This window comes from Onychomys torridus, chromosome X, assembly GCF_903995425.1.
Source record: "Onychomys torridus chromosome X, mOncTor1.1, whole genome shotgun sequence".
In the NCBI taxonomy this organism is placed as follows: Eukaryota; Metazoa; Chordata; class Mammalia; order Rodentia; family Cricetidae; genus Onychomys; species Onychomys torridus.
Window position 1 is genome coordinate 69,867,834 of NC_050466.1, and position 20,402 is coordinate 69,888,235.

The 20,402-nt window shown below is 40.6% G+C and overlaps 1 protein-coding gene across 1 annotated transcript in view; it reads right to left on the bottom strand.

Moving 5' to 3' along the window:
* Positions 1-18,022, bottom strand: part of Prrg1 (proline rich and Gla domain 1) — a 114,778-nt gene extending 96,756 nt beyond the window's left edge. The window contains exon 1 of the mRNA XM_036174443.1: positions 17,866-18,022. The gene's annotated coding sequence lies outside the window, so the exon portion shown is untranslated. The remainder of the gene's footprint in view (positions 1-17,865) is intronic.
* Between the last annotated feature and the right edge of the window lie 2,380 nt (positions 18,023-20,402).

A 20,402-nucleotide genomic window follows, 5' to 3' on the forward strand; every position in this document is an offset into this window, starting at 1 on the left:
ACCTGATAGAAGAGAAACTGGGAAGCAGCCTTGAATGTATTGGCACAGGAGACCACTTTCTGAATATAACACCAATAGCACAGACACTAAGATGGACAATTAATAAATGGGACCTCATGAAACTGAAAGCTTCTGTAAGGCAAAGGACACTGTCAATAAGCCAAAATGGCAGCCTACACAATGGGAAAAGATCTTCACCAAACCCACATCTGATAGAGGGCTTATCTCTAAAATACAAAAAGATCTAAAAAAAACTAGACATCAAAATATTAAATAATTCAATTAAAAATGGGGTATAGACCTAACCAGAAAATTCTCAACAGAAGAATCTCAAATATCTGAGAAACATTTAAAGAAATGTATATCATCCTTAGCCATCTGGGAAATTCTAATCAAAATGACTCTGAGATTCCATCTTAAACCTATCAGAATGGCTAAGATTAAAAATACAGCCTGTGTTGGAGAGGATATGGAGTACGGGAAACACTCCTCCATTGCTGGTGGGAGTGCAAACTTGTAGAGCCACTTTGGAAATCAATATGGTGGGAATCAATCTATCTCCAGACCCTGTGATACCGCTTTTTGGCATATACCCAAAGGATGTCCAATCATACCACAAGAACACTTGGTCAACTATGTTCATAGCAGTATTATTTGCAATAGCCAGAACAGGCAAACAACCTAGATGCCTCTCAACTGAAGAATGGATAAAGAAAATGTGGTACATTTGCACAATGGCGTGTTACTCAGACATTAAAAACAATGACATCACGGAATTTGAATGCAAATGGATGAAATGAGAAAAAAAAAATCATCTTGAGTGAGGTAATACACACCCAGAAAGAAAAACACAATATGTACTCACTCATACGTAGATATTAACTGGTAAAGGATAATCATGCTACAGTCCACACACCCAAAGAGGCTAGGTAATAAGAAGTACCTAAAGGGAACCCATGGATCTCCCTGGTAAGGGGAAATAGAAGAGATCTCATAGGTGGACTGGAGTCAGGTGAGCATGAGAACTTGAGAGACTGGGTTGGGGGATGGGTGGAGTACTGAAAGAGATAATAGAAAGGGGGGACTTGGGGGTCAAGTAGAAATTTGATGCAAAGGAAACTCCCATGAATCTGTAAGGATGACCCTAGCTAAAACCCCTAGTAATAGTGGATATGTAGCTTGATCTGGCCATCCCTTGTGATCAGAATGGTGACTATACCAAATGTCAGAGAGGCTTCATGCAATAATTGACAGAAACAGACCCAGAGACCCACAGCCAAACATTAGGCTGAGCTGGGGAACCATGCTGAAGAGAGGGAGGAAAGACTGTAGGAGCCAGAGGGGTCAAGGACATCACAAGAATACCTTTAGAAACAACTGGCCTGGCTCATAGGAATTCAGAGTGAACCAACACACCAGAGAGCCTGCATGGGTCTGACCTAAGTTCTCTGCATATATGTGACAGTTGTATAGTTTGGTCTATTTGTGAGACTCCTAACAATGGGATCAGGGGCTGTCCCTAATCCTTTGGCTGGCTCTTAGGAACCTACTTCATACTGGATTGCCTTTCTCAGCCTAAATAAAAGGGGAAGTATTGGTGAAATTATTAAGGCCACTCCACGTAGTTAAAAGGGAGGTTTATTTTGTGGGGTAACTTACAAATGAAGCGATAGGTTGCAGGGTCTTGGAAAGGTATGGTGCAGTCAAGCGGTGTTCTCTAGAGAACTCTGCTCGGTCTACCTTCTGTGTCCAGGGTCCTGGAACCAAGAGAAGCCTCTCCTTTCAATCCTGGGTCTTCAGCATCCTCCCTCAGCTCCGCCTTGTGGGCGTGACCATTACTGAAGCCTCAATGGGGGTTGGAACTTCCAGGCCAAGGCTGGAATGGCTATCCACTACAGGGAGGTGCTTAGTCATATGGCAACTTGATACACCATGCTTTGCTGATACCCATGGAAGGCTTGCCCCTTTCTGAACAGAAACACAAGAGTGGATTGGGGGGGGGGGGGGGTGCAGAGGGGAGAGGAGAAAGGAATGGAAGGAGAGGAGGAATGGAAGGAGAGGAAGGAGGGGAAGATGTGGTTGGGTGCTGCAAGCCGCAAGAATATATGATAGAGATTCAGCTGTATATAATAAGGCTATACCTAGAAAGGTCAAGGAATCTTTTCTAGAGGAAAGCCATTTATCAGGGATTATTTGGTGTTATTCAGCTTTTAATACATCAGCTGTTTTCTGATATGAATTTCTTGTATGCTCATATACTACTAGGCCATATGGCAAACAGTATAAGCTTCTCAATCCTACTGCTGAACACCCCTACAGAGTCTAGGAGACAGTGGACTGTAGATGCATATCGTTTCTTGTGCAAATGAAGCTCAGACCATCTCTCTCCTTCAGGCCCAGTGGCATGCCAGAACTACTGACTCAAGACAAAAGAGTTTTTTGCATAACCAGAGTACAGTAAAGACTGGAGCAGAATTCCTGGTCTGGGCAGAGTTGTGTGGTCAGAGAGAAGAGAACAAGGCAGAGTTTCTGTAGATGGTAAGGCAGACTGGCTCAGGTCAAGAATAAGAAACAAAAGTTTTACAGACTGTAAGTGGATTTGAATCAGGTCAGGAGAGTAGAAGAGAAAGGAAAGATGGAGGATGAAGGAACAGAGGACAAAGATGAAATTGAAAGCATATGAGTTTAGTTAGGGCTATGAGAGGACAGAAAAAGAGAGGACAGAGAGGAGCTAAGCATGAGGGCAGAAAAGAAGCTGTGTATAGATAGAACTGATTCAGAAGAATAAAGTGTATGAAGAGTTTTGTGTACTTAGATTTATTTAATACCATCAAAGATTAGATTATTAGCGGGTTGTAGATTCTTCCCAGCCCCTGGGAGTACGCTATTGAGGGGCTGGACTTCTCATAGTCTGCAACAGTTGGGATGTAAAATAAATAAATACATTTAATTTTAAAATTAGCTTTCACAGTTGGATGTGATGGCACACACTTTTAATCTCAGCACTTGGGAGACAGAAGCAGGCAGATTTCTGAGCTTGAGGTAATCCTAGTCTACATAGTGAATTCCAGAGCAGCCAGGGCTATAAAGACAGGCATTGTCTCAAATGAACAGACAAACAAATAATTAATCTTGCTTTTCACCAGAACATCGGACATGTCATACAAATACTTACATCATTAGCATATCTGTTTTAATAGAAAAGTCAAATGGATATCATTAACTCAACAACACTGGAATGGAAAACATCAATGTAAATATTTTGAACATTTACAATTTTCCGACATTATAGGTAGAAGGCTCAAAATGAGCAGGAGACTTATAATCACAGGGAGACTGTACATTTTACTACATAGTATCCATTTGGCAAAATACCAAGTAAAACAGCCATATACATAAAATAAAGTTTTGTTTCCTTATTTTTAAGAGTGGGTTTGTGTCACTAAGAAAAATAAAAAATCTCACTGTATATAGGATTTTTTCCAGGCACTTTACTTTTCTGGTCTGCTTAAGCAGACAGAAGCAGACAATTTTCTGAGCTTGAGTTAATCCACTGAAGCACTGAAATGCGTCTAAGAGTTCAAACAGTTATTTCAATTTTGATCTATTTAATGGTCAAGCCTTTCAAGAAGATAATACATATTATTATCAAAAAAATCATCACAGGTCTTTGAATGAGCTTGAAAATAACTATATCAACTATTGCCATATAATATAGAGAAAGCAAAGCCACTCTGAACATTTTAAGATCTGTGATTAGCCCATCCCATGGCTCTTTGGCTACTTCATTATGCCTGATAACATGTTAAGTAGTATTTTTGCTTTTAAATTACAAAGGATAAAGCCTGTATAAAATCCTTTGTACTTCAAGGGTACTTAATAAATGTTGAATTGGAGTTTATCATATACATTTTTTTAAAGATGTACTTCTTTTTATTTTATTTACATGAAATATTTGCTTACATGTATGCAAACACATCATGTGCATGCCTGGTGCAAACAGAGGCCTGAAACTGGAGTTATAGAAACTTTATGAGCCACCATGTGGCATTGGGAACTGGACCCAGGTCCTCTACAAGAAGAGCAGTGTTCTTAACTGCTGAGCTGTCCTTCTACCCCTAATGTATATATTCATATCTATAATTCTGAAGCCTGAGCTCCTATTTGCAATATAAAATGGCACAGAGTAAACCATCTCTATTCTGAAGTGGAAAAAATGGAAGCAATGAAAGGGAGACGTATACCAAAGGCAGCCCAAGAATCAAGCCGAGAAAGCATCAAATCCTATAGCTGCATGTCCAAGCATCTGAGGGACATGGTACAATATGAATGTCAAAGGACTTGGAAAGCCCTATCCCTATGGTCTTGCAATCAGCAATTCACATGGTATCTCTCTTGGAATAACTCAGTTTACTGCCCGCAGCTTTCCTCAGCAGTAACCCCACCTTCCTTCTATCTCCAACTTCTGAGTCTCTACTGCATTCGTATCTTACTACATTATCTTCTCAGGGACTAACTGCAGAGATACTGACTCTGCCACATATTGCCTGCACACACACACACACACACACACACACACACACACACACACACACACACACACACACACACACACACACACCTACCTTTATTTTGAAATGTGGGTAAAAGCTTTCAGGACTTCTCAAATCTTGCCTCCTTAAATGCCTACAAAGTTAACACCATATGCATGATAGGGAAGTTTTCTGCCAGTTCAAGCAGTAGACTGAGCCCCCTTGAATAATCATTACAAAGGCTTCTGAGTGTTTACACAACTGAACAGATAGAATCACTTCCTTATATGGCTCTTTGCAAGCAGGGCACCACAGTGTAGAGGGATAATCTGCATTTGTCAACATAACTGGATATGCTATCACCTAGGAGGCACATCTCTGGGCTAACCTGTGAGGGCACACCTAAAGAGGTTTTAGAGTGGAGAAGACCTGAACATGGGGAACACCATCCTGTGGACTGGTGTCTCATGCTTAATTAAAAAGGAAAAAAGGGTCAACATTCATTAATTAATAAAAAGGGGGAAATGAAGCCAACACTCATTTCTCTCTGCTTCTTTTTAAAAAGATTTATTACTATTTTATGGGCATGAGTGTTTTGCCAAAAGAGGACACTGAATCACCAAAAACTAGAGTTACATACAGATGGCTGTGAGCTGCCTGCAGGTGCTAGGAACCTGGGTCCTCTAGAAAAGCAGCAAGTGCTCTTAACTGCTGAACTATCTCTCAAACCTCATTTCTCTGCTTCTTGACTACAGGTAAAATGTGACTAGATATGGCAGGATTCAAATTGGCAGTGGTGGCTGAGAAACCCATGGAGGCTTTGAGGAGAGACTCAGTGGTGAAGGATGAACCTGCAGAGAGGCCGCAGTACCTCTAGAACAACTAAAATAAGGCAGATCTTACGGGAAGATACTTTTTAAAAGTGGTCTCACAGAAGTCTTCTATGTCTCTCATTCCCAACTGTGAGTCTGCAGTCATCATACCACTGCAAAAGAAGCTTCCTTGCCCTTTTCAGTAAGCAGCAGCACAGAACACGGACTTTCCCATGGATTCTGGTGAAAGCACCCCCTCTGCCCCCCTAAAAAAGAAAACAGTCAGACAGGAAGCTACTGAAGAGAGTCCTTAAAAATTGTGACAAAGATGCTGAAGTGTAGCTCATCACAATTGACGGTTTCTGGCAGGGGTGAGGGAGTGGGGGATTGGGGTTGCGGAGAAGGACTTAGTTTTTAAGAGGCCGGCCACTGGAAGTTTGACCATGCTCTGGTGAGTATATGGGCAACACAAACTGGACTTGCTGTATTTTTTCTTTGTGTGTGTGTGTGTGTGTGTGTGTGTGTGTGTGTGTGTCTACAAGGGTGTGTATGGGGAGGGGTAGACCTAGGAGGACTAGGAAGTGACATTATGTGACATTCTCAAAGAATCAATATAAATATCATGTTGAAAAAAGAAGTGGTCTCATGGAAGTGGAAAAAATGATGACAGAGCAGAGCAGCATGTAGCACAGAGACTCGGGGGCAGTGATGCGGACAAAGGAGCATGCCGTTGCCAAGTAAAACTGGTCCTCGGCCTGCCAGGAGGCTCAGGCCAGTGGGCCCGGCCCAATAGCATGAAGCGACCACTGCTGCAGAAGAGCTCGGGGCCATGGCAATGCCCATGGGCTGCAAACACAACAGTCGTGTCTGGGGTGGGAGGAGGTGCAGAGGGCAGGGAACAGTGCAGCTGCCTGAAGCGAGTGGATTCTGCCCCTTACAAGCTGTCCGACTGCAAGATTACTCTGACTCTGGGCAACAACAGGGTTATCTGCGATGAGTCTCAGCAATAGTCTAGCGTTTACCAGAAATCTTGAACCAGACTGATGACTTGCTGCAATAAGTATTTGCATGTAAAGCTGTTTGATCAAAAAATATACTGTGTAACACACAGTGATTTGCAACGCTACTTTAATAAATGAATATGCAATAGGAGGTGGGAAAGATGATGAAATGGAGGGGTGTGAGAGCTGAGGCGAGAGGCAGAACTATGAAAGTGTTGCTGCAGCATGTCCTGGAGCTCACGCAGGCTGTGCTGCCCAGCCACACAATCACCCTGTCTCTGAGTGACAAGATATCCAATATGAAGAATGGTTCATTTTCTAGATTAAGCCTCCTTGAAAGATCTTCATGGTCTGTGCTGCTACCAGAGATTATACTGGAGTTCATGGTCCATGCTACAGCTGGGGCCAGTACTGGTGTCTATAGTTCATGCTGCTACTGTAGGCCATGTTGGTATTTGTGGTCCATGTTGCCACAGGAGGTCATGTGGATGCCTGTGATCTATACTGTTGTCTGAGGCCATGTTTGTGTCTGTGATCTGTGCTGTCACTTGTAGTCCATGTTAATGTATGTGGCCTATTCTGCCACTGGAAACCATGTGGAAGTCTGTGATCCATGCTGCTGCCAGCTGTTATGAGCAAGAAAGCTTCTTTTGCTGGGCTATCAATGATGGCAGACTCATAATTGAGAATAAGAGACAGGGAAGGCTTCTATGGCAGCTCCCCCTCCCCCCGCACCAAAAAAATGCAGCCTAGACAGGAAGCTACTGAAGAATTCTTAAAAATTGTGACAAAGATGTTGAAGTGTCCTAGGTCCATGTTGGTGTCTGAGGGTCATTCTGCCACCAGGACAATACAGATCTGAGTGCCCTGCACTGCCACGTGGGTCATGGTGTCACTTTCGCCTGAGCCACAGCCTAGGACCATGCCTGGGTCTGTAGTCCTACCATAGCGAGGGTCTGTGTTGATCTCCATGGCCCGTGTTGCCACCAAAGGATGCCTGGGTTCTGGGCTGCCACTTGTGGCCATGTTGGGGTCCAAGAGATGTGCTGCTAGAAGGCCATGCTGATTTGGGTAATCTATGCTGCCATTCAGGGACATGGTGTCATCTGGGTCTGAGCTGCTGCAAGGGCCATGTCTTGGTCTGTGGCCCTACTGTAGCCAGTGTCTGCATCAATGTCTGTGGCTCCTCTCACCACCAAAGGCTGTGCAGAGCCCAGGGTCTAGGCTGACACCTGAGGCTATGTTGGCACCTGAGGGTAAGGCTGCTGCCAGGGCTGTACAAATTGGGGTGGCCTGCACTACTCCCCCTCCACAGGCCATACTGATGTCAGGGCCTGAGTTGTGGACAGGGCCATGTCTGGGCTCATGGCCATACTGCAGCCAGGGTATGTGTTGATACCTATGGCTCCTGTTATCATCAAAGACTGTGGGACTATCTGGGGTCTGGGCTGCCACCTGGGATCATGTTGGAGTCCTGGGACCACACTACTGCTGGGCATATCACGATATGGGAGGCCTGTACTACCACCTGGAGCTATGGTGACAACCGGGCCAAAGATACTGCTAATGGCCATGTCTGGGTCTATAGTCCAAATGCAGCCAGGGTCTGTATTGATGTCCATTGCCCATGTTATCACAGGGACCCATGTGTTCAACCATGTGTTTAAGTATGAGGGCCATGCCCAACTCAGCTTCCTCCCTGGCCCACATCAGTACTCTGAGTTGGCAATTCCCAACATCTACCCCATCTATGACCTGCTGACATGCATGAAGGGACTGACCCTGCTGAACCATAGCCACAGGACCTCCATGAATCAGCACAACAGTTGGATATCCCAGAGGAGTTTCAGTGAGGATCTAGCACTGATGATATACCGGAAGCCAGAGGTCTTGAATCTGACCAATAACACACTACACAATGAACACTTGCAAGTACAGCTGTTCGGTCAGAACAGTATGATACATACATAGCAGCTCCCAAAAACACTGAGACAAATGCAGAGGTGATGGAGAAGTGGGAAAGATAGAGGAGCAAAGTGTTTTTTTTTTCTTTTTTTTTTTTTGAGGTTTTATTTTGTTTTTGTTTTTTGTTTTATTTAACGTTCTTATTTTTATTATTTCTTTTAAAGTGTTCCTTGTAGGGGGATGCTACGAAGGTAGAGGGACTGGGAGATGTGTGAGATTGGGATGTTTGCTATGAAATTCCCAAAGAATCAATTTTAAAAAGTCATGTAAAGCTGGGTGGTGGTGACGCACACCTTTAATCCCAGCACTTGGGAGGCAGAGGCAGGCAGATCACTGTGAGTTCGAGGCCAGCCTGGGCTACCAAGTGAGTTCCAGGAAAGGCGCAAAGCTACAAAGGGAAACCTTGTCTCGAAAAACAAACAAACAAACAAACAAAAAGTCATGTAATAAAAAAGATGCTGAAGTGTAGCTCATCACAGTTGATGGTTTCTGGCTGGGGGAAAGCAAAGGACTCAGCTTTCTTTAAGGGGCTAGCCACTGGGTGTTTGAGCATGCTCCAATGAGTATATGGGCAACACAAATTGGACTTGGTGTGTTTTTTCCTTTTGGGGAGAGGGCAAAAGGGTGGGAGTATGGACCTGGAAGGAATAGGAAGCCAGTGTGATGGGGTATATTGTATGAAATCCCCAAATCATAGGAATATTATGTTGGGAGGAAAATAAAGAAAATTTTTTTACAAAGGAAAACGAATACCATAGCAACTTAAAGGAACACAGAAAATAAACTTCATTTGTTATTAAAAACTGTGACTAGGTATCTGATGTTCTCAACACCATGCCTTCTGTGTAATGAACTGAACTCAGGTTGTTTTCAAGAGCAAGTGCTCTTAACTGCTGATCCATCTCTCCAGCTCCCCAATACCAGGGGGCTCTCCTCAAAGCAAAGTCTTTAAAATTAGTTAACTCTTTACACTCTTGACCCTGTGATAAAGCATCTTTATAATTGTCTTGCTGCAAGTAGTTGGCTTGTGTTTAGATTTGTTTGTTTATGTACTGGGGGTGTCTATCTATCTCTTTGTATCTGTATTTGTGTGTTTGTTTGAGTGTTCTTGTATGTGTGGTAGACAGAAGGTGTCTGGTGTTCTCCTCTATAACTCTCCATATTTTTCTTTTAAGGCAATGGTCTCTTCCTGAACAGGTGTTCTCCTGTTGAAGCTGGAAGCCAGCAAGCCTAAGCAATCCTCTTATTTCTTCCCTTTTCGAGTTGGATACGTGATTTCAGAATAATCACCACTGAGCAACCACTCTGACCCCTAGTTGACTTGTTTTTATTAAGCATAGTCTCTTTAGCAGCAATACCTCTCTTGGTCCCAGTTTTACAAAAGCTACACCTATCTTGCCCCAACTTTCAGGAAAACTGTAAGTTTTCAATTATTTTTTTCGTTACTTTTAGCTTTCAGTTCTCACTATAAACCTCTCTAAAAGCAGCAAGCAAAGCCCACATTTCAAAATGAATGCTGCATTGTGTAGAAATAACTTCTACCAGGCTAATTAGTCTATCACCTTCTAATTTAATCTCTCATAAAGGCTTAGGGCATAGGAAAAAATGTAGAAAAGATATTTGCTACACATGAAACATGAATATCCTCTAGTCCAATTACCAATGGAATCCTCATTTCCCTCTGAAATGGCCTGAGCAGTTTTTGCTGCCCATATCCCTTTCTGAACTAAGGTTCTGGCCAAATCATACACTTACCTCTGGTTACAGAATTATGGGGCTTTCCTTAATCCTCATCTCTATTTTTCTTCAAATTCTTCCAACAAACATGTTCTAAAACCATCTTTACCATAGTCATGTCTTCACAGAAACAACCTCACCTCTCTGGTATTTATTTTCTGTGTTAGACTTTTTCCTTTCAATCACTGTGATAAATACTGAAAGACTGATAATTGGCTATGTTCATATTTTTGGGCCTGTAATAAGGCAAAATGTCATGGCAGGAGGGCACAGTAGAAAAAAGAAAGAGAGAATATGGGCCTGTGCTAACAGCTCTTTTAATTTATTCCATCTGAGCCTTCAGTTTATGCTGATGCTGCTCATATTCAAGGTGAGTCTTACTTTCCTTAATTACTTCTCTCTGAAAATTCCCCAAGAACACACCCAGAAACGTGTCTTATCTTCTGGACATCTTTCAACCCAATCAAGTTAAAAGTCAAGATTAATCAGTATAAAAGAAGACTTCTTTAACTTCACATAAACAATCTGTTCCTTAAAAAATTACTAATAATATCATATTTAATTGTTCAAAACAGAAAGCATTCCCTCTAAACTCAGAAACAAGGAAAATGTGTCTCCTTTTACCACTGATTTTTACATCATACTGGAAATTCTACCAAGAGGAATTACTGAAGGAAAGGAAGTAATACACAGTTAGGACCAAGAAATAAAACTGCCTTTGTTTACATATCACATGAGTATCTCAGTAGAAAATATCAAAGAATTGACAAAACAGTTCCTAGAATTAGTACAGCTAGATTGCATAAGGTTAATAAACACAACTCAATTTTCTTCCTATTTTATCAATAATAAACAACCACCAATTGAAACTTGAAACACATCATAATTTATATTGACATATCTTTGATATTATTTTGATAACAATCTAATAACATTTATGTAAGATGTCTATTAGGAAAACTCAAAAACTCTGATGAGATATATAAAAGGACCAAACAAATTAAAATGACTTTGGAATCAAGGGTACAAAGAACTAATAGTTTCAAGGTATTAGTTCTTTCCAACTTGGTCCATAAATTCAATACAACCCCCGCCTCCCCCAAAAAAACCCTAAACAACTTATTTTATGACTATAAAATTGGTTCTGAAATTTACATCAAAAGGCAGAAGATAGGGAATAGACAATTCAATATTAGGAAAGAGTAAAGGCAGTGGAACATTACCACCAATTTCTAGACTGTACTGACTAATTATCTCATTCCTGTGACAAAGTACCTGGCAAAAGCAAGTAAGGAAGGATTTTTTTTCCCATTACAATTCCAGGGGATATAATCCACCATGGCAGGAAGGAACAATGGCAAGAGCAGGAAACAGCTGGTCAAATTGTGTCCATAGCAGAGAGAAAGAGAGTGATGAATGTCTGTGCTCAGCTCACTTTCTTCTTTTTATTTATTCAGACTGGGCCACAGCCCATGGAACAGTACAACTCACATTTTGGTTGATTTTTCTTATGTCAGTTAACTTACTTAATCAGGGCAATACCTCACAGACATGCCCAGAGATTGTTTCCATGATGATTCTAAATCTCATCAAATAGAAGAATATGGGGAAATAGAAAGCATGACCAGAATATATTGTATTAAATTTCAGTTAAAAAAAAAGATTAACCCCCACAAAGACTTATTATTAGACTAAAGCAATAAAACCAATGTGGTATTTGCAAAATAATAGACAAGTTAATCAATGTAATAGAGTAAGTTTCCATAAATGGATACCTATTAATACAGCTAACTTGTCTTTGACAAAGGACAAAAGAAAACATAATGAAGAAAATATAAATCTTTCAATTAATGCTGCCAGAACTGGATAACCACATGCAAAACCAAAAATGAATATAGAAAACCAGGCATAGTGGCTACACATCCTAAGTCCCAGCACTCAGGAGGCAGAGGCAGGCAGATCTCTGTGAGTTTGAGGTCATCTTTGTCTACAATACAAGTTCCAGGACAGTCAGGTCTTTACAATGAGATCCCGTCTCAAATAAAATGAATATAGAGCTGATACATGTAATTCAGTTGGTAGAGTGCTTGCCTCACATACATGAAGCCCTGGGTTCAACTTGAGCAATAGACAAAAAGTCTAGATGCAGACTTCACACCCAGAGAAATTAACTTTAAATGCATTGTTAACCTAAAATGGGCCACAATGTTAGGTGTAAAAAAAACACTAAAACTCCTAGAAGATAACATAAAAGGAAATCTAAATGACTTCAGGTATGATGGTGATGATCCATAAAATGAACAATTACTAAAGTGGGCTTCATTAAAACATAAAAGTTCTGCTCTACAAAAGATACTGTCAAGAAAATTTTTTTAAAAAAACTACACATTATTAGAAAATATACTCACAAAATAAATATTAAATTCTATATTTTTGGAAGTACTTGGTTTAAAGATGTCTTAGTAAAGAAGAAATATAGATGGAAAACAAACTTATGAAAAGATGTGTTTTTAGGAAGCTCAATTTAAAGCAACAATGGAATACCACTATACATCTATTAAAATAGCCAAAATAGAGAACACTTACACTACCAAATGTTGTTAAGAATGCAGATAGGCCTCTCATTTGCTACCAGTGCAACTGAAAAAAGTAGTATAGTCACTGTGTATGTTGTCAGTTTCTAGCAAAACCAAACTTATTCTTAATATAGAATACAGCTCTCATACTCCTTGGTATTTACTCAAAGGAGTTGGGAAGTTATGGTGTGGGAAGAGTGTGTATGTGGGGGGGGGGGGTTTTACAGAATATTGATGTTTACAGTAGCTTTATTTACTATTGCTAAAACTTAGAAGTGACAAAGATATTTTCTTAGGAGGTAAATAGATAAACTGTGACATAGCCAGGTGAGGTGTTATTACCCACCACTTAAATAAGATATCAAACCATGGGAAGACATGTAGGAAGTTTAAATGCACATTACTAAATGAAAGGTATGGGGGCGGGAAATACATATTATATGATCCTAAGTATACAGTATTTTGCACAAGGTGAAAGTATGGAAATAGGGGAAGGATCAATAGTTAATAGACATTAGAAAGGTAAGTGATAAATAGATGTGTTATGGAATAGGATCTTTGTTTAACTGCAAAGATGTATTGTATTAGTTTATGAGGCACTTGTTTAATTATGTAAAGGTGTGTAGCTTTTGTGATGCTAAATTTGTTTAACTATATAAAGATGTATTGCTGTTTTACCTTGCCTGCCTAAGATACTGGATTGGTCTAACAAAAAGCTGAATGGCCAATAGCTAAGCAGAAGGGATAGGTTGGGCTGGTGGGCACAGAGAAAAGGAGGTCCAGCCAGCAGGGGTTTGGGTGGGGGTAGCCAGCTAGACACAGAGTTAGTAGAAAAGATGGACAGTATGTAGATGAGGCAAATGCAACAAGCATTCATAATTAGTAGTAAGTGTTTGTGTCATGATTTGGGAGCTGGCAACCCAAGAATGCCTGCTATACAGATGAAGCAAAGAGGATTTGTAGGGCAGTCCAATTATCTACATGATATGACAATGGTGAATGCAAGTCATTATAATTTTGTCCAAACCTATAGAATGTTCAACCCAAAGAGAAAAGCCTATGTAAACAATACACCTTAGGTGATGATGATATGTCAGTGTAAATTTATCAGCTGAAACAATGGTACCACTGTATATTTGTTATCCTAGTAAAGGAAATACAGGAGGCATATAAGAACTCTATTTCCTACTTAATTTCCCTGTTAACCTGGAACTTCTCTAAAAATAGAACACACTGATTAAAAAATTAATAACTTTGCACTTATGATTTGATTTATTCCTAGAGTTTTCTACTCAGATATACCTACAAACTTTACCTGGATATTAAATAAGAATCTTATTATTAAATAAGTTTTGGTTTTACTCAATTACTGGGCAAGCCTCAATCAAATATTTCACTATTATGATAAGAATTTATACTGTATCAAGCCGATAATAGAAAATAAATTAATTAATACAAAAGGCACCACCACGTGACTATCTTTTTAGTTTTAAAAATGAAAAAAAAAAAAGAATCTCAAATAGATTTACTGAGAAATAGTATTCATCACTTAATAAAAGACACAAAAAGAATACTGTCAGCTTCATCCATCTCTGCTTTTAAACTTATGTTTGAATTCATTCTTTTCTCTTCTCTCTTTGTGCCTATTCTCACTGCTCCAGGTTCCCTGCTCTAAGTACTCTATTCCATTAATATCTTCGAGCATTACACCTATAGCCACTCCTGCACTCCAACAGGCTTTTTAACTGTCTTTGGTGCATTCCCATTGTATTGAACTCTTAAAAATCCTCAAACTGTAATGTTTGTCTTAACTTCTTTTGTTAATAATTTACACACAAAAGTAGTTTATTTTCACTGTATCCACACCCTGACTTCCATTACTCAAAAGTATTTCTGAAACAGAGTGGACCTCAAAAATCCCCCAAGGTTTTACTTTGTTTTATTGTTGTTTTAGTTTCTACATCCTTATTACTAATTTGATGTGTTCATATGAAGGAAAGATAATAAACATGTTTGTTGAAAGAGCTTCCTAACAGCAGAGTATTATACATATGCCAAATTAAAAACTATTATTCCAAATACCTGCAATGTCTTTCTAGTCCTAAGAAAAATAATAGTTCACCAACTGAAGAATATAATTAAGTCAATCCTGTGCACATAAACCAAAAAAGTGAAAAAGTTTAAAAAGAGCGAGGGGGGGGCTCTTTGGTTATTAAATACAAGTATCTTCCCTTGGTTGTGTCCTTCCCACCCTCACATGATATGACAACCCCAGCTTTAAGCACACTCGGTTGTTTAGCTATAGAAACACAGGAAAACACCAGAAACACAAGGAGGAAGGCTGGTTGAGAAAAATTCATAGGAGAAATGTATAAAGTAATCAAAGTAGTTTGGTATCAATTTTTTTCAATAAATGTGTGCATGAATCAGAAAATATGTAGAATTTTTAAATAAAAATATTCATGGAAGGGTTGGGGATATAGCTCAGTGGTAGAGCGCTTGCCTAGCAAGCGCAAGGCCCTGGGTTTGATCCCGAGTTCAAAAAAAATATTCATGGAGTACTCAGCCTTTCTGCATCTTAAACTTTATTCATAAACATCAAACACGTGAATCACTGTTTTGGAGAGGGTGATTATTTTAAAAGTCACATAAAAAAACAACTTTACATTTAGGTGACAGAGGAAGTTAAATAAGGGAAGAAAAACAGGGGTTACTAATGACTAGGATAAGTTCTCTGCTTTTCAGGCATAGACTCTGGATCAATCAAGTTGCCATATCCTGAATCATTTTTAAACAAAAGAATAAATTCATTCTTTGAAAGCCAGTATTTGCTTAGGATACTCTTGGCAATGAGTAAATCCAATCAGGAAATGAAAGTTGGGGACAGGACTGTTGAGACTGACTAGAGGTAACTGGAAGGTCAGTAATACTTTTGGAGTTAAGAGAGATGTCAAAAACAAGCTAGCAGAAATAGTCAGACCAAGTTGATTAAGGATATAGTATACAAAAGTCCCATTAGCTAAAGGCTCAAACCACCTTAAGACTCAGGAGTACAATATAATGTAGGCTGCAGTTTTCTTTATTCATGTGTTAACCTTTACTAAAGAGTACCTAGTGAGCTGTGTTCATTTTTAGTATTTCCTAAATTCAAGCAGCACCGTATTCATGTCTTTTTGTGAATGACAAATTAAACGTTCCAGTGTGTACACTGACTATTCACTAGCTTAGTTCTCTTTTTAAAAGTGTGCATTTTTGTGATCCTCATTTTCCTTTTTACCTACAAATTTTTACACCTTTTATGTGGATAAACTATCACTAATACATGAGAATGTATGTATGTTCTCACTCCTTATCCATAGTCAAAAATGTTGCTTAAACATTAAATAAAAGTTCAGAATTTCTTCTATTACTCCATGAACTTCATCCAGGATGAATTATCTTTCTAATAACATTTAATAATATGCAAATTTATTAATGATAATAATAAGTTTATTGGGCACTCCCCACATGCAAGACAGCTATTTGGATAGCAAGAGAGAAAATAAGGCTAGTGCTATCAAAAACATAAAGCATTAGATTACTTCTAAGGGAGTTGACAAATTTTCGCAATAAGTTAATAAGAATGAGTCTGGAAGGATAAATAGGAGTTCACTGAGTTCTTGGAAAAGGCAAAAGGAATCCCTAACATCCCCCTCACAAGATTGATAATATCATCACCAAAGGCCTTGGAATAACTGGAGTAAAGAAAGGAAGAAATAAAATAACAAGAAAACATGAAGAAATTATGTTTAAACGTATTTCAGATCTGAGAGTAAATGTTTATAAACTAGGATTCACAATCAAGAAAAAGGGGTGGAGGAGGAGGAAGCTAAGTTTATAATGTTGTATTAAGTTAAAACAAATGAGTTAAAACATAAACATCTGCACTTGGGACCACATATACCATCTTTAATAAAAGTTCATTAAAAATTCAAATGAAAGCATGCAGATCTTTATCCAAGACTTTCACTAATGTTTTATATTCTTAACATCATTTTGAAGTTTCTAAAAGTGAGTCTGCCTAAGTATCTGGCAGCACTATATCACTAAGAATACACTCTTCATTGAAACAATGAATATTACTTTAGCTAAAATTTCAGTTACTGATTTGTACACGTTCATAATTTTCAAAGTCTGGCCTTATACTGTGACTATCAAAAATCATAAGTCTAGCCCTAAAGTTTGTCACTCCACCTCTTCTCACTTGCATTCACATTCACAAATTTCTTCTCAAATTCCATTAGTTGTTTTTCTCTCGTTGGAACTCTTAAAAATGTATATGAATAACACAATCACACACACAAAATGGCTGCAGCCAGAGCATGAACACACACCAATATCCAGGCACATTCCTATGGGGGATATTCCTACTCAAAACCAACAGACTAGAAAAAAGCCTCCGCAGGGAAGTTGCTTGGTCTCTCCATTCCTCCAACTCTAGGCCCTCTTAGATTCCCCACCACCTAGGGCGGCAACGTGACTGATTTCTCCTGCGCGCGCGCGCGCGCGCGCGCACACACACACACACGCACACACACACACACACACACACTCACCACGTGTGGGGTGTGTGTGTGTGTGTGCGTGCGCGCGCGCGCGCATCACCCGCTGTCACCAGCCACTGCCAACAAAACAGTTATAGCCTTTGTTAAAAATGTCCAGGCACAATGCATCAGAAGAGTAGTAGCACATTCCCGAGGAAAGGAAAGTCGTAGGAACGCCACACCCTCTATTACAACAGCCCAGGCCCATAGCCCACTTTTCCCCAACCCTCTCCCCAGGGACAGGAAACATTCCTGGCAACTCTGCACCCCGAGAAAGCCGAACGAGGGTAGAGAGTAAGCAGGTACATCGCTCAGGGTGGGGACCGGACACACGACTGAACTTGAAGCTGGGCCACTCTCCAGGGCCCTCAAGCAAATCTCCGGGCCTGGCCAAGCCCAAGTATGGACTTCCAGCGTCTACAGTCCCTTCTTCCTTCTTCTAATTCAGCAGCTCCCACACACCTTGCCGAGTCCCGCCACCGCTCACTCCTCTGCCCACGCGGTGGAAGCCAAGAAACCTAGGGCAGCGCCGCCACCGACCCAGCTGCACGAGTTTCCCTTAACCAGGTCAAAGTCTTCCATACACACACCCCCCCCCCCCCCCGCTCGGGCTGCAACCACGTTCTCTCGGAGGAGTCCCGCACTGCAGCCGCACTCACCGAGAGTCCCGCTCCGCTACTAGGCGCTAGGGGAGCCGCAAGCCGCGCCTGCGCCCTTCGGCTACTGCCGGGCCAGGACCGGAGAAAGGAGTCAGCAGTTGCTGCGAACCGAACCGTCGTTGGCAGCTGTGGGGAGGACTCCGCCACGGTTAAGGAAGAAGGGGAGGGGCCAGGAGGTGTGGGAAGCAAGGGGCGGGATCCGGCAGGGCGGGAAAGGGAAGAGTAGAGCCTGGGCAGTGCCTTAGGCTATTCACTCTCGGTGCCTGTAACCACGACAGAAAAACTGCCTTTGGCCCCTCTGTGTGTTCCCATATCCACCCACGAGCAAACCTTGCTTGGAGCAAGATCAAACAGTTGTCGGAGCAGCCGGTCTCTTTCTCAAACCACATTGTCAGTTTCAGCACAAGATCATTATCCCACAGCACACCACCCCATTAATTCTTTTCCTTTGTTAATTCTCATTCCACATTTTCCTCAGCCCTCTTCAAGAGAGTGGAATGGAAATGTCTCATCTACAGACAGACCTCCTAAGAAGATATGTATGTGAGCCCAGTCCAGGACTAATGACTAGCCAACCAACCTTTGGCTGTTGTCACAGCTCAGGGAATCGCCCTCTCCCTGGGATCAAACTTGCACTACTTCTGAACAACTCTTGAGGCTAACGATCTGCAATCTCTTTAAAACAAATTTTATTTACTTACTTACTTATTTTTGAGACAAGGTTTTGCTTTGATGCCCTGGCTTTTTTAAATACTCTGAATATCACCCAGGCTGGCCTCTACCTCAAAAGGAGCCTACCTCAGCCACCCAAGTGCTGGTGGTATTATAGGTGTGTGCCACAGCACTCTGCTCTGAATAATTACGTTGGTAAAATCCATCCAAATGCCTCGGGAAATGAGAACACAACTTGTCAAATAAGACTTATTTTTAAAATGTCTTTAGGTGTTCGTTTTATACTTTGAACACTAGAGGTCTAAAAGCCCCTCTTAGATATGGGATACAAGGCCATATTGTTGTGTAGACTTTCCTCTCATGATTAGAAGCCTTCTGGTTGTTAGCAATTCCAGGAGCCTATAGTGATTATTATCCTATGCTGCATGCATGCTTACTTTTAAGCTCTGAGCTTTTCTGTTTAGACTCTGGTCAGCTGTGGCATCCATCTCACATGCTTTCAGACCAACTATTAAAATAAGCACACCTCAGTGAACCCAAAGTGAATTGGGTGTGGCTTGAAGTGATTTGTTCCAAGCTAATTTGCTCCCATCCCCTTTTTTGCTTTGGTCGGTGATGGAATTAGGGCCACACTAATAGGCCCTTCCCCATAAATACTTCCGCTGTGACTGAAACATTTTATGGGGCAGTCTGGTCATTGTCACTAAAGATCTAAATATACCGGAATTCCTCTCTTTAGATTTGTGGTTCTTTCATCTTCGTATTTTACAAAGTAGACTTTCCTGAGCTCTTTTCTACTTTGCATTAGTAAAGAAAAAAAAGGCTTAGCGGCATTGTGCATTGTAGGAAGTGCTTATGCTGGTAAGTTTTGCAGAATGAATCTTTAAGTGATGAAAATGTAATCTTGTTTCTATTCCTTTTGCTACTAAAACATTACCTGTAAAGAAGGTGCTTTAAAAATACAGTGGGTCAAAAAGGTGAATTTTACACATCTAATAGAAGTAGATATGTGAGAGATTTCACTTTTAATTTGATTGCTAGCATATTCTTCTTTTTCCCCTTAATGGTTATTTTGGTGGAAGTAACAAATATTAAATTGAAATAGCTTAAGCAAAATGACAAAATTATTGTGTAACCCAAATTGTGAAAGGGTGAGTCTGTTGTTAGCCATGAGAATAAATAAAACCAAAAAGTAGAATGTTTGAAATTCCATCTCAGTCTCTCAATCTTTCCTCTCTCAGACAGGGTCACTCTTTCAGAACCTCCCAAAGTCACATACTACAGGCTTGGAATCACAGCCTCTGGCCAACACTGGGTTCAAACTATCAAGTTGGGCCAGATAGAAGATGTTTCTCTGCCCTCAGTTCAGGTTTTTTTTTTTTTTGTTTTTGTTTTGTTTGTTTGTTTTTTCGAGACAGGATTTCTCTGTGTAGCTTTGCGCCTTTCCTGGGACTGACAGGATTTCTCTGTGTAGCTTTGCGCCTTTCCTGGGACTCACTTGGTAGCCCAGGCTGGCCTCAAACTCACAGAGATCCACCTGGCTCTGCCTCCTGAGTGCTGGGATTAAAGGCGTGTGCCACCACCGCCCAGCTCAGTTCAGGTTTTTAAAGCACTAGCTGAAGTGCTTGATCAGGTAGAATATCATAACTGATTCTGGACAGAAAATATATAGATAATATGTAAATGGGATTATGCGCGCGCGCGCACGCGCACACACACACACAAAGAGAGAGAGAGAGAGAGAGAGAGAGAGAGAGAGAGAGAGAGAGAGAGAAAGCAAAGAAAAAATTTCTGAATGAAAATATAAGATAAGAAGAAATGTTGCCAGATCGCCTCTGACCCTCAGATCTAAAAAATGACAGTGC